Source organism: Mobula birostris, chromosome 4 (genome assembly GCF_030028105.1).
Source record: "Mobula birostris isolate sMobBir1 chromosome 4, sMobBir1.hap1, whole genome shotgun sequence".
In the NCBI taxonomy this organism is placed as follows: Eukaryota; Metazoa; Chordata; class Chondrichthyes; order Myliobatiformes; family Myliobatidae; genus Mobula; species Mobula birostris.
The window spans coordinates 88,739,729-88,754,617 of record NC_092373.1 but is presented as its reverse complement, the minus strand read 5'-3'; the positions used below and the strand labels follow the sequence as shown (position 1 = coordinate 88,754,617).

The 14,889-nt window shown below is 42.7% G+C and overlaps 1 protein-coding gene across 3 annotated transcripts in view; it reads right to left on the bottom strand.

The window, feature by feature from the left end:
* LOC140196465 (glypican-5-like) overlaps positions 1–14,889 on the bottom strand; it is a 648,398-nt gene that overhangs the window by 85,407 nt on the left and 548,102 nt on the right. The window lies entirely within an intron of this gene.

The following is a 14,889-nucleotide window of genomic DNA, read 5'->3' as shown; positions in this document are numbered from 1 at the left end:
ATTCTTTCTCTCACTCTCCTTTTTCTCCTTCTGTCCCTCTGTCCCTCTGAATATACCCCTTGCCCATCCTCTGGGTCCCCCCCGCCCCGTCTTTCTTCCCGGACCTCCTGTCCCATGATCCTCTCGTATCCCTTTTGCTTGTCACCTGTCCAGCTCTTGGCTCCATCCCTCCCCCTCCTGTCTTCTCCTATCATTTTGGATCTCCCCCTCCCCCTTCAACTTTCAAATCCCTTACTCACTCTTCCTTCATTTAGTCCTGACGAAGGGTCTCGGCCTGAAACGTCGACTGCACCTCTTCCTAGAGATGCTGTCTGGCCTGCTGTGTTCACCAGCAACTTTTATGTGTGTTGCTAGGCTACATTTTGATTGCACATAGCACAGTTGAAACTGCATTTACAATGCTCTATCTAGCGATAGTCTTCTTATTCAAGGAAGAATGCTAAGGTGCTGGAAATGGCTCTGAGAAAGTTTCAAGTTGATACCTGGAATGAGAGGTTAGTTCTACAAGGAAAGGTTGGACAGGTTAGGCTTGTATCTGCTGGAGATTAGAAGAGTAAGAGGGGACTTGACTGAAACATACCTACAAGATCCTGAGTGGTTTTGACAGTGTGAATGTGCAGAATGTTCCTTCTTGTAAAATAAGTTGGAATCAGGGGTTACTATTTAAAAATAAGGTGTTGCTGATTGAAGATAAAGGCAAGGTGAGTTTGTGTCTTAGAGGTTCTGTTGGACTTTAGAACTCTCTTTGTCAGAGGTGATGGAAGCAGAATTATTGAATGTTTTTAGGGCAGAGGACAATACTGTTGGTTCGTGATAAGAATAAGTGCAAAAGTTTGCCTCAAGCTGATAGAAATGAGTACTTGAGTTTACAATCAGATTGACAAAAATATGATAAAGGCAAAGTGGCTCCTAATTAATTTGCTCATTCGTACGTATGTATGTTTGAAAGTAATGGTATGAAATCTTCACCTCGCATCTCTTGACATTTAATGGCACGGTGAAAATTTAGGTTTGAATAAGCCACTTGTGTTTCATTCAGAAGTGAGGCAGGTGATAAGGGGTAAATTTCTGACATGATCTCCAATGAGGGTAGAAACAATGTCCATTTTTAATTCACTGCACCTTAATTAATTTGCTATCTACCTGGCACATTTGATAGACTCTACTAGAAATGTTTCTAGAATTTTCTGTAGACATCTTATGTAATCGGCATGGAGCCGCTGTCCTATTGTCATAGGCAGAGCTACTGAGGGGCTCTTATTTGGATTTCACCAGGAGTGTTCATCTCTGGAACTCACCGCAACTTTAGTGCAAACACGGACCACAGAACTGAATTCTAGAGGTGAGTGTAGGGTGCAACATCAAGACAGCATTTGATTGAGAACAACATCAAGGAGGCACTTGACTGGCTGTGCTAATTATGAGCCCTGGTTAATCTAAAATCAATGGGTATCCAACACTCCAGTGGCTGGAATTATCTTGCACAAAGGATGATGGTTGTGCTTGTTGGAGGTGAATTTTCCCAGTTGTAGGACAGCACTGTAGGAATTCATCGGCATTGTGTTCTAAGCTCAACAGAGTTAACTTCTCAGATGAATGGTCATCAACCTGAAACGTTAATGCTGTTGCTCTTTCCACAGATGCTATCTAACCTGCTGAACATTTCCAGCGTTTTCATTTTTTATTTCAGATTCCCGGCAACTTCAGTTTTTAAAATAGTTATTATTTTTCATGTGGATTGGACTTAGCTCAATACATCATGAGCACATCCCTCCCCATCATCAAAATAATCTATGTGTGGCACAACCTAAAGAAGCCAACATCTATCATCAAATATCTCTACCAGCTGGGCCATGCCACCTTCTTGCAGCTACCATTGTGTAGAAAATACTAGAGACTGATGCGCCTCACCATGAGACTCAAGAACAGCTGCTTCCCTTCAACCATTTGGTTCTTAAACCAACCTGCACAACCCTAATCACCACTTCAGTATGGAAACACTATGACCACTTAACACTACAATTGACTTTTTTTTTGTTCTAATTGCATTCTTTCTTCTATAATTTTGTATAAAATATGTTTCATGTATGCTTTTCTTGTGAAAGTTGCATCTCCAATACTTTCTTGGGATGTTGATGCAAATAAGCTTTTCATTACAGCTGTGCATTCACGTACTTGGGCACATGACAGTAAAATCAACTTTGACTTTAATAATTTTACTCAATTAGAATGCAGAACAGGTGCAGGAAAACATCAAGGAAAACTCCTAGAATGCAGTGGGTTAGACAGTTCTGTATCTTTGGAATATAGCAAGTTTAAAGCTTGCTCCTTCCTGGTGTTTGAAGAAGCCATCTTTTCCCTAATTATAATTGCTGATTGTGAGAGGGATAGAAAGTCATATGTATGCTGGGGACACTCTTAATCAGTCAATCACAGAGCAGAGCAGAGCAGAGAATTCTGGAGCTGAGTTGAATGTGGCACATCTAGGAGCTTTAATGAGTAGAGATTGTGTGGAGGAAGTATCCTATAAAGAAAACATAATGTTCGGTGACAAAATGGATGTGAGGCAAGATCTGACTAAATATTGAAATAAGGTCAAGGAGTTCTGTGATCTACGTCAGCTTCTATGTCTTATTCTTCACATGACCTTAGCAAATTTGACATGTTTGGCAATCTACCAGTAAGCCAACCCTCTATATGCGTGCTCATCAAAGGATTCTCTTCCATTCCCCCACATCAGCCAACCTGCCTCCCCCATCAGCTCCCAAATCTCCATGCTGGCAAACCTCAGACACCTGATCTTGGCACTGGAAAGTCCCAGGAGTCATAGTCAGTACTAAGCAAATCATTCGTCTCCTTGAGTCACCACTCCAAGTGTACCCGAACCTTGTCCACCAGTCTTATACCTTGGAATACCCAAGGGAGAGCATTCAGTTCCTTTGGGTGTTTACTGTTTCTCCAAGGATTCTGCAGCACTTCCACCAGGGTAATGACAAATAGAAGAATATCTACAGACCTCCCTAACAAAGAATAACCTTCCCTTTCCAAAGGTCCTAGAAAGGGAAGGTAAATTTTATAGGTTGCAGTGTATAAGAGGCAGGATTTCGTAAATCAATCCTGAGTTACCAAGTCATGCCCAGGATTGCTACTGGATGATGGTAGGGCTATCAAAAACAAGAGGGCATTGGTTTAACGTGAGATGCAGGAGTTTGAAAGGCGATTGATTTCTCTTTTTGGATACACAGAGTGTGGCTAATACTAATACTACTGCTTCCAGAGGAGGCGGTGGAATGAGATATAATAACATTTAAGAGGCATTCAAACGGACACATATATAGTGGGTGTGTATAGTTATAGATAGAGATAGGCAAGACATAAAGGAATACAGTCTAAACACAGGCAAATGACATTAGTGTAGTTGGGCAGTAAAGTCAGCATGGACATGGAAGCCGACATTTAGAGCTGGAATTTAACTCAATGATCTTGATGTGATTTTTTTTTCCCCCGGTGGCCATCCATTACAATTTTACTTCCCATTTCCATTCCAACATGTCAGTCCATGGCCTGCTGTACTGCCAGATGAGGCCACATTCAGAATGGAGGAGCAATATTTGATATTTGACCTGGGTAGCATCAAACCTGTCAGCGTTAACATTCATTTCTCCACTGTCTGCTCTCTCTTTTTCTATTCCCCATTCTGCTTACCCTCTTATCCTTTCTCTTTTCCTCAGCTGTCCATCACCTCCTTCTGGCTGTCATCCTCCTTCCCTTTTTCCCATGGTCCACTCTCTTCTCCAATCTGATTCCTCCTCCTTCACACCTTTATTATCTTCTATCACCTTCCAGTTTCTCACATCATATCCCGCTAACATTCCCCTTCACCTGGTTTCACCTATCACCTGCCAGCCTGTACTCCTTCTCCTTCCCTCTGGTTTCTGGCTGTTGCCCCCTTCTTTTTCAGTCTTGATGAATGGTCTTGGCCTGAAACATCAAGTGTTTATTCCTTTCAATAGATACTGCCTGACCTGCTGAGTTCCTCTGGCATTTTGTGTGAGATACCCTGAGATACAACTTAATATAAACATCACTATCACAATAAAACAATATCCCTCTTCTTCACAAGTAATGCCACTGAAGATCTATGCATTAAAGTTCAAATAAATATCGATCAAGAAAAGTTCAAGAATTGGCTTGCTGACCTGACCTGAATTAATTGATCCACTAAGCTTCTGTACCTGGCTCACTGGCTAAATGACACAACAGACTCAAGCAGATTGCAGCTAACTTCTGTCTCTATTTCTTACTTTCCAAGTCTTCTAATCAATGACCTTGGCAGTTTTGATTGATTCAGGAAGGCTCAGGTCTTGGCTCTCTGAGTTGATAGATAACACAGCAGCTGTTCCTGACTCTGATACGTGGCAACCTTGGACATATTCTCTTTGTTTGAGATTCATCTGACTGTTAGAGGGAGAATTGATTTTGCTTGATCAACACCCCATTCCATTCACTAATCAGTCACAGCCACGGGACTCATGCAGCAATGGCTAATGAGAAATTGCCAATGTTTCAGGATTCTGGTGGGGACTCCAGCAGTTGAAGATAAATTCTCTAGGCATTCCTACATGTAACCCAGGATAAGATAAAACAATAACAGCTGCTTTGTTTAAATTTATCAGTTCCTTGAAAAAGTTTTTTGTCCTTCACCAATAGAAACATTCTGGTGGTGAGAGGAACTGGTTATCATACAAGGAACATTTGATGGCTCTGGCTCTGCGCTCGCTGGAATTCAGCAGGATGAGGGGGGATCTCATTGAAACCTCTCGGATGTTGAAAGGCGTCATGTTGAATGTTTCCGACGGTGGGTGACTCTAGGACAAGAGAGCACAGCCTCAGGATAGAGGGGTGCCCTTTCAAAACAGAGACGCACAGAAATTTCTTTAGCCAGTAGGTGGTGAATTTATGGAATTTGTTGCCACATGCAGCTGTGGAGGTCAGGTCGTTGGGTCCATTTAAGGCAGAAATTGATAGGTTCTTGATTGGACATGACATCAATGGTTACAGGGAGAAGGCTGGGAATGGAGTTTGAGGAGGAGAAAAAGAAGGACCAGACATGATTGAATGGCAGAACAGATTCGATGGGCCAGATGGCCTAAATCTGCTTCTATGTCTTATGGTCTAAATGCTGTTGGAGTGATGACCAAACTTCTTGGAATGAGGTGCCTCCCTTTTGAGGAATACTCTCCATTTAAGAAGTATGCTACACTAGAAATCCCCCTGTCCTTTAGCCACTGAGGACATAATTTCTAAAAGTAAAACAATAACATTCGCATTTATATAGACCCAGTGGCAACAATAGAGCACTTTGAACTTCAGTGAACTGATTGAAGACGTGATCATGTCATTAGAAAATGTCTGAAAATATTTCTAAACAAGCGTGATCCTTGTCCCTGTAATGAACCTCTGGATTTAGGGACCAGGTATGAATGGAGAAAGAGAGAGAAAATTGGAAGCAGAGAAAAACTATATTTTGAATCTGTGATGTGTTTACTTCACGGCCCAGTGAGCCTCCAGTAGAACTCAATGGCAGAAAACATCTGAATTATCGAACATTTACATCACATAGATAAATGATAATCTCAGAATCCATGGCCTTAGAGAGAGAAAGCAATTTTCTGTTAATTATTTTCTTTTATTATTCATGAAATTGCTCCTCTTTAATCAATGAAAGTGGGGAGAAAAGAATGATGGGAATTAACTTTAAACTGTGCTTGCTTGGCAGCAACTCAAAGTCCTTTGTGATGATGCTCCCTCTCCACAAATACTAACGTTATTATATTCTATTTAGGGACAATGATCCTTAGAGGTCAAAATGCAGAAGCATTTCTGGAGAAGTTTGATTCTTAAATGCACCATCTTCCTTCACATCAGGAAGATCCTGTGTCTCACAAGTCACCAGAGGTTGACTGAGTGGCACTGCCTTTAAAATAATGAGATGAATGCTGGAGTAGATCAGCAATGGCCACGTTGAATCATGATGGCAGAGAGGAAGAGGCTGTTCCCAAATTACTGAGTGTGCACTCCTCCCTGATGGTAGTAATGAGAAGAAGGCATGTCCTGCATGGTGAGGGACTTTAATGATGAGTGATACCTTCTTGAGATGCCATCTTTTAAAGATGTCCTTGGTTGTGGAAAGGCTTGTGACCATGATGGAGCTGGCTAAGCCTACAGCACCCTCTAACCTCTTGCAATCCTGTGTCCTAGAGTGTCCAGAACAGGCTATGATGCTCTCTGCCATACATCTTTAGAAATTTGCTAGTCTTTGGTGATATACCAAATCTCCTCAAACTCCTAAAGAATTAGAGCTGCTGGCATGTCTTCTTCGTGATTGCATCAATATGTTGGAGCAGAACAGATCCTCAGAGATATCGCCACCCAGAAACTTAAAGCCGCTCACTCTTCCTATTGTTGTCCCCTCAATAAGGAATGGTGCATATTCTCTCCATTTCCCTTTTCTGAAGCCATCAGTCAATTCCTTGGCTTTGCTGACTTTGCATGTGAGGTTGTTGGGGTGACAGCACTCAACTGAGGAGGAAGAGACAGAAAAAATAGCCACTCAGTAGATCCACCAACTGGAGTACTACTTTGTCTTCAATCCTCAACCATTCCCTTTGATTTTCCCTGCTGCTTGCAAACAAAGGCAAAGGGCACCCAACAAGACAACAGTGCTTGGCCATTTATCTATTCCTTGAAAGTACCATCACTGTGAAGAATGGGAAGAGCACAGAGTGCCAGGCCAGGTACAGATGAACTCTATATCCTGCAGAACCCAGCGGATCCACCTACTCTCCATCACCACCTTCCAATCCATCCTCTAGCCGTCCTTTTCAACCTCCTTGTGTGTTTGGGAGATACAGGGAAGCAACTCCTTCACCAATGAAAGCAGCAAAATCACTTATTAACTGGAGTTGCTTCTACTTTCAAGGAATTTCCTGCATGCATTGTATATACACTGTAAAGGCTGCAGAGTGGAGTACCTAGTACAGCCACAGCCTCACAGCTCCAATGATCCAGGTTCAATCCTGAACCCTAGTGCTATCTGGGTGGAGTTTGCCTGTCCACCCGTGAGGTGTGGGTTTCTTCCAGGTGCTCCAGTTTCTTCTCATGCCCGAGGACATGAAGGCTGGTGGGTTAATTGCCACTAAATTGTAGGTGAATGGTAAAATCTGAGGAGGAGGGTTTGATGGAAATGTGGAGAGAACAAAATGGGAAGCATTGGATCAAAAGGATGCTTGATAGTTGGCATGCATTCAGTTGGCCGAGGGGCCTTTTCCATGCTGTATGACAATGATTAGATGAGTATTTATTTGAGGTTGATGAAAGAACTACAGTATAAAGAAAGGAGGCTCGGGGAGTATGAAATCACCTACACAGTATCACGTTTTCCCAAAAGCAGCCTTTGTGAGAGTCCCCGAACCAGTCAGTGGTGTATCTCTTCAGCTGTCACCAGTTCTAGCTTCTCATATCATGATTAGAGCTGAATTCAGGGCTACTTGAGACTACCAAGACCACTTTCCACTGTGAGAATGCAAACTGTTTAGCATTAACTTAGCCTTCATCCAGGTGACTGAATCCATGCTTGGAAGATGGGAGACTCTGGATCTCTCCAATTGGCTTATATATCTCCTCATGGCTTATTTAGGTATTGAGTTAAATCATGCTTCCAGCCTTATTTATGACTTAACTACTGTATATGTTCAGTTATCTAGAAGTGGATCCCAGTTAATTGGGTCATCAGTTTATTAGGGCAGTCGCTTATTTGGAACAACTCAAAGAACAAAAAGTAATCGAGAACATAGCTAAGATTCCCTATGTTTTTTTGGGACATTGCCACTTAATTGGGACAGGAGACTCTTGCTGACTGTTTCTAATGAGTGCCAGTCATGTGCACCTGCATGGCCATTCAACACTACACTGTGCTTAGAGCGAACAGATTTTAAATAGTGTGAGTTACGTGTGTTTGTGTTCAAAAAGCAGTGATTTTTGTCACTGATAATTGGCTTGAAATAAGGAGCAAGACAATTTAGAACTGTTTTCCTCAATGTAGTTTCAAGCATTCAGGCTTAGAGATGTCAGAAACAGTCGTGAGTGAAAAGGAAACGATTTTACTACTTCAGCAAGTTAGGAACTGCCAAGTTTTTGAAGGTATCGACAATCATCTTGAATGTTACAATGAAACCGAAGATTTGGAGGATGCAATCATCAAAAGCATTTTATGAATACAATTCATTAGTGCACTAAGGGTCTGCACTAAATTCATTCATTTACAATCAATCAAAAGAACACGGCAGTGTACACTGGATGAATTTCTTTGTTGATAATTATTAGGAACCAATACACAGTTTTATAGTACCGTAGTATTGATCATGATCTAATTTGTTTAAATACATAATTTGTTACTCAGTTAAATGGTAATTTGTCTCTTTTATACCTTTTTAAACCATTTCCACAAAACTTCAGCTAATTAGTGCAATCACTTAATTAGGGGCAAAATGCACTGGTTCCAATGTGTCCCAATTAACCGGAATCCACTATATTTTTATTAAAATATATACATACATAAATTAAATACAGTATATATGTTTTAAATATAAGTAGTGTAAAAGAGCAAAAAAAGAAAAAAAAGTGAGGAAGTGTACGTAGGTTCATTATCCATTCAGAAATCTGATGGTGGTGGGGAAGAAGCTGTTCCTAAACTGTTGAGTATGTGTCTTCAGGATCCAATACCTCCTTTTTGATGGTAGCAATAAGAAGAGGGGATGTCTGGGTGATGGGCTTCTTAAATGATGGATACCACCTTCATGAGGCATTGCCTTTTGAAGATGTCCTCAGTGCTGGGAAGACCAGTGAACCAACTGGTGCCAGCTGAGTTTGCAACTTCCTGCAGATTTTTCCAATCCTGTGCAGTGGCCCCTCCACACCAGACGGTGATGCAACCAGTTAGAATGCTCACCACAGTACATCTGTTGAAATGTACGAGAAGCTTTGGTGACATTCCAAGTCTCCCTAAACTCCTAATGAAATATATCTGCTGTCATATTTTCTTTGTAATTGCATCAATATGTTGGGCCCAGGATAGATCTTCAAAGATATTGACACCTAGGAACTTGAATTTGCTCATCTGTCCACTGATGATCCCTCAATGAGGACTGGTGTGTGTTCCCTCGACATCCCTTTTTAAAATCCACAATCAATTCCTTGGTCTTACTGACATTGAGTCCGAGGTTGTTGTTTCAACACCACTCAGCTAGCTGAGCTATCTCATTCCTGTATGGCCTTCTCACCAACATCTGAAATTCTGCCAACAATAGTTGTGTTCTCGGCAAATTTACAGATGGTGTTTGAGCTGTGCCTAGTCACACAGTTGAGGGTGTAGAGAGATTAGAACAGTGGTCTAATCATGCATCCTTGAGGTGCACTGATGTTGAGTGTCAACAAGGAGTAGGTGTTATTTGCAACCTGCACAGATTGTGGTCTCCCATTAAGGAAGGGAAGGTATGCAGCTCAGAGTGCTGAAAGAAGTGGCTGAAGAGATGGTGGTGGCATTAGTGATGATCTTTCAAGAATCACTAGATTCTGGAATGGTTCTGGAAGACTGCAATATTGCAAACGTCACTCCACTCTTCAAGAGAGAGTGCAGAACAAAGGAACTACAGGGCAGTAATTCTGACCTCTGGTTGGGAAGAAGTTGGAGTTGATTATTAAGGATGATGTCTCAGGATATTTGGAGGCACATGATAAAATAAGCTGTAGTCAGTATAGTTTCCTCAAGGGAAGATCTTGCCTGACAAATCCGTTGGAATTCTTTGAAGTAAGAAGCAGGATAGACAAAGGAAAATCAGTTGATGTTGTGTACTTGGATTTTCAGAAGGCCTTTGACAAGGTGCCATACATGAGGCTGCATAACAAGCTAAGAGCCCATGGTATTTCAGAAAAGATTCTAGCATGGATAAAGCAGTGGCTGATTGACAGGAGGCAAAGAGTGGGAATAAAGGGAGCCTTTTCTGACTGGTTGATAGTAACTAGTGGTGTTCCACAGGGGTCTGTGTGGGGACTGGTTCTTTTTACATTGTATGTCAATGATTTGGATGATGGAATTGATGGCTTTGTTGCAAAGTTTGCAGATGATATGAAGATAGAGAGGAAGTAGAGAGGCTACAGAAGGACAGATTAGGAGGATGGGCAAAGAAATGTCAGATGGATATAGTGTTGGATATAGTATGGTCATACTCTTTAGTAGAAGAAATTAAAGGGTTGACTATTTTCTAAATGAAGATAAAATACAAAAAACTAAGATACAAAGGGACTGGGAAACCCTCTTGCAGGATTCCTGAAGGTTAATTTGCAGGTTGAGTCAGTGGTGGGGAAGGCAAATACAAGGTTAGTAATCATTTCAAGAGGACTAGAATATAAAAACAAGGATGTACAGTTGAGACTTTGTGAAGCATCAGTGAGGCCTCACTTGGAGTATTGTGAGCAGGTTTGGGCTCCTTATCTTAGAAAGGATGTATTGAAACTGGAGAGGGTTCAAAGGAGGTTCACGAAAATGATTCCAGGGTTGAATGGCTTGTCACATGAACAATGTTTGATGGCTCTGGGCCTGTATTCATTAGAATTCAGAAGAATGAGGGGTGACTCACTGAAACCTATGGAATGGTGAAAGGCCTTGAAAGAGTGGATGTGAACAGGATGTTTTTCAGTGGTGGGAGAGTCTAAGACTAGAGGACACAGCCTCAGAATAGAGGGGCGTCCTTTTAGAACGGAGATGAGGAGGAATTTCTTTAGCCAGAAGGTGGTGAAGCTGTGGAATACTTTGCCACAGACAGCTGTGGAGACCAAGTCTTTATGCATATTTAAGGCAGAGGTTTTGGTTGATAGATTCTTAAATGGCCAGGGCATCAAGGGATACAGGGAGAAGGTAGAAGATTGGATCTGAGAGGAAAATTGAATCAACCATGATGAAATAGTGGAGCAGACTCGATGGGCAAAAAGCCCTCATTCAGCTCCTATATCTTTATCATATCTTATCTTAAGTCAAGGATCCAGTTGCAGAGAGAGATACAGAGGCCCAGGCTTTGTAGCTTCTTAATTAGTACTGAAAGTATGATGGTGCTTAATAAACAACAGCTTGACATGGGTATTGCTATTGTCCAGGTGATCCAACGTTGAGTGGAGAGCCACTGAGATTTTATCTGCTGTAGATGTATTGTGGCAATAGGCAAATACTGAGGCTCCAGGTTCTTGCTTAGACAGGAGTTGTTTCTAGTCATGACAAACCTTTCAAAGTACCTTATAGCAGCAGATGTGAGTTCCACTAGATGGCAACTCACCCTGCACTTCTTGGGCATTGGTACGATTGTTGCTCATTTGAAACAGATGGGAACCTCCAACTGCAGCTAAGAGAGATTGAAGATGTCCTTGAATACTCCAGCCAATTGGTTGGTACAAATTTTCAATGCCCTACCAGGTATGCCATCAGTGCCTGACACCTTGTGAAGATTCACCCTCGAGATGTTGGCCTCTGAGACAGAGGTTACAAGATCACCAGATGCTGCAGGAATTCACATAGGTGTGGTTTTATTCTCCCTTTCAAAGCAAGTATAAAAGGCATTTAGCTTATCAGGGAGTGACGCCTCACAGCCATTCTTGGTGTTAGGTTTCACAGCCAGAGCTGACGTGCACCTCTAACTTCAATCAGAATTGTTTCATCATTCTTAAAATAGCCTTCCAAAGATCATACCTGGGCTTCTTGTATGTAATCAGTTCACCTTCCAGCTTGTCCTCCTTCCACTCTCCCCCAGTTTCTTATTCTAGCATCTTTCCCCTTATTTTCCAGTCCTGATGAATAGCCTCAGCACAACAAGTCGACTGATTCTTCATCTCCATAGATGCTGCCTGACCTGCTGAGTTCCCCCAGCATTTTGTGTGTGGATGCTCTGCATTTCCAGCATCTGCAGGATTTCTTGAGTTTACCTCTTGTATGGTTCTGGATTACTGGTCTTTAATGGCACAGATCTCATCCTCAGCAGACTATGAATCCTCTGGTCCACTCCTTTTGGTTTGTGGATGTCCGGAATGTTCCCAAAGGCACACACCCATCCACACAGGTATCAATGAAGTCTTGTCTTGTGTTGTCCATACTGCACCAACTGCCACCGCTGGACTATAAACGTGCAATGTGCGGTTAAGTGCCTTGCTCAAAGATACAACACGCTGCCTTGGCTGAGGCTTGAACTCATGACCTTCAGAAGACTAGTCCAACACCTTAACCACTTGGCCACGCGCCACTAGTGGTCAATCACAACTGTGGCGTATTCATTCAGATTGTCCAGTCCATCAACTCAGAGTGGTCCTGCAAGTGCTCCTTCATCTCCTTTGACCATTCCTTCTTGGTCCTCACCGCTGGTACTGCAGCCTTTAGTCTCCGCCTGCATGCCGGGAGTGGAAGTACAGCCAGATAAACAAACTTTCCAAGGTGTGGGTGTGCGATGGCACAATAAGCATTTTTGATGGTGGTATAATAGTGGTCAGTTGAGTTGGTTTCACCGGTGATAGGTAGGTTGTTCAGAGACTCCTTCAAGCTGACCTGGTTGAAATCACCCATAACGATGGGGAAGGCTTCATGGTTTCATGATTGCTGATCATAGTGCTCAGCTCCTCCAGTGCCTGCCTGACTTTGGTCTGAGGTGGAATGTACACCACTATTAGGATGATGGTAGAAAACTCCCTCAGCAGATAAACTGGACAAAACTTGACTCCCTGATGTTCCAGGTCGGATGAGCAGGACTGAGATAGAACTGTCATGTCTGTGCACCATGTTGAGTTAATCATGAAGCATACTCCCCCTCCTCTAACTTTAAAAGACTCAATTGACCTGTCTTTGTGGAGAACGGTGAAGCCATTGGGCTACAGTGCTGCATCCAAAATGGCAGACGTGAGCAATGCTTCCGTGAAGTAAATTACACAGCAGTCTTTGATATCGCTCTAGTAGTGCAATCTTGCACTGAGGTCTTCAATTTTATTTTCCAGAGACTGTACATTAGCCAGCAGGATAGTCTGGAGTGGGGGAGGAGGTCTAAGGCCTCTACATTTCCAATTGTACCTACAGACCAGCACACCATACCCACTTCAGTTTTCTTAAAAGGGAGCTGCACTCGTGATCTGAGTCTGCCATCCGGGGAATTTTTGAGGATTGATAGATTTTTCTTTAAAACACTTTAAAATGATGTTGCTTACTGAAGTACCCACAGTTGTGATTGTGGATTTTAGCTGTAGTCCTAAATGGCAATATTTGATCATTCCCATCGGAGTTGCACACAAAGTGTCATCTTATTTCCTCCAACATTTTTTGTGTGTATCTGGCATCTGCGGGATCTCATGTCTCTGTGGCTTTATTAAAGAGGTAGGTTTCAGAGGAAGGGAGAGAGAGAGATGGATAGATTTGACAGGGTATTCTAAAGCTCCGGAGACTTGACCTCTGAGTCCAATGGTGCAGTAAGTAGACTCAATGATGTTGAAAAGGCCATAAATAGAAGAACGTAGACATAATGGGTTGTAAAGCTCAAAGTTGTTACAGAGAAAGCAGGCAAAGACAAGGGTGAGACTAGTAAATCTGAGAAGATGTTAAACTGGGATCCTATGTAGTTCAGTAAGGACCCGAGTGCTGATTGGTCAGCACTTGTTAAAACACAGGAAGACAGGGTCCTGAAATGGAGAAAGATGGAGTGTTAAAATTGTTAATTCTAGAGATAACAAAGGCATGGAGGACAGTTTCAGTAGCAGAGGAGCAAGGCAGATATTTGTAAGATAGAAAATCTGGGGCTTACTAATGCACTCGAGGAGATTTAAAATTCAGCTCAGGGTCACCGACGTTGAAAGTGGTCTGGTTCTTATTCAAAGCAACACACAGAAAATGCTGAAGGAACATAGCAGGTCATGCAGCATCCATGGAAACAAATAAACAATCAACATTTCGGGCTGTGGTCCTTCTTTTGGACCGAAAAGGGGGAAAACACCAGTTTGAGGGGAGTGAAGGAGGAGGAGCTAGAAGGTGATAGGTGAAGCCAGGTGGGTTGTAAAGAAAAAAGGGCAGGAGAGGAAGGAATCTGATAGAATAGGAGAGTGGACCACAGGAGAAAATGAAGGCCGAGGCGACCCAAGATGAGGGTGATAGGCGGGTGAGAAGAGGTGAGAGACCAGAGTGGGGAATAGAGGAGGGGACAAGGCGAGATATTTTTCTTAACCAGAAGGAGAAATTGATCTTCATGCCATCAGGTTGGAGGCTACCTAGACAGAATACCAGGAGCTGCCCCTTCACTCTGAGGGTGGCCTCATCATGGCACAAAGGAGGATATGGACCGCCACATTGGAATAGGAATGGGAATTAAAATGTTTGCCCACTGGGAATTTCTGCTTTTGGCAGATGCAACAGAGGTGCTCGACGAAGCAGTCCCCCAACTTACAAGGGATCTCACTAATGTAGGGGAGGCTGCAATGGGAGCACCGGACACAATAGACAACCCCAGCAGATTCACTTGGAAGGACTGTTTGGGGCCCTGAATAGAGGTAAGGGAGGAGGTAAATAGTTAAGCCACTTGCAGCAATAACTGTGGGAAAGACAGATTAGTAGGAAGTGACAAATGGACAAGGGAATTATGGAGGGAGTGATCCTTGCGGAAAGCAGGGGGTGGGGGGGGAGGTAAAGATACATTTAGTGGTAGGATCCCTTTGGAGATGGTGGAGGTTGCGGAAGATGACGTGTTGGATGCGGAGGCTGATGGGGTGGTAGGTATGGACAGGTAGGACTCTATCACTGTTACGGTGGTGGGAAGA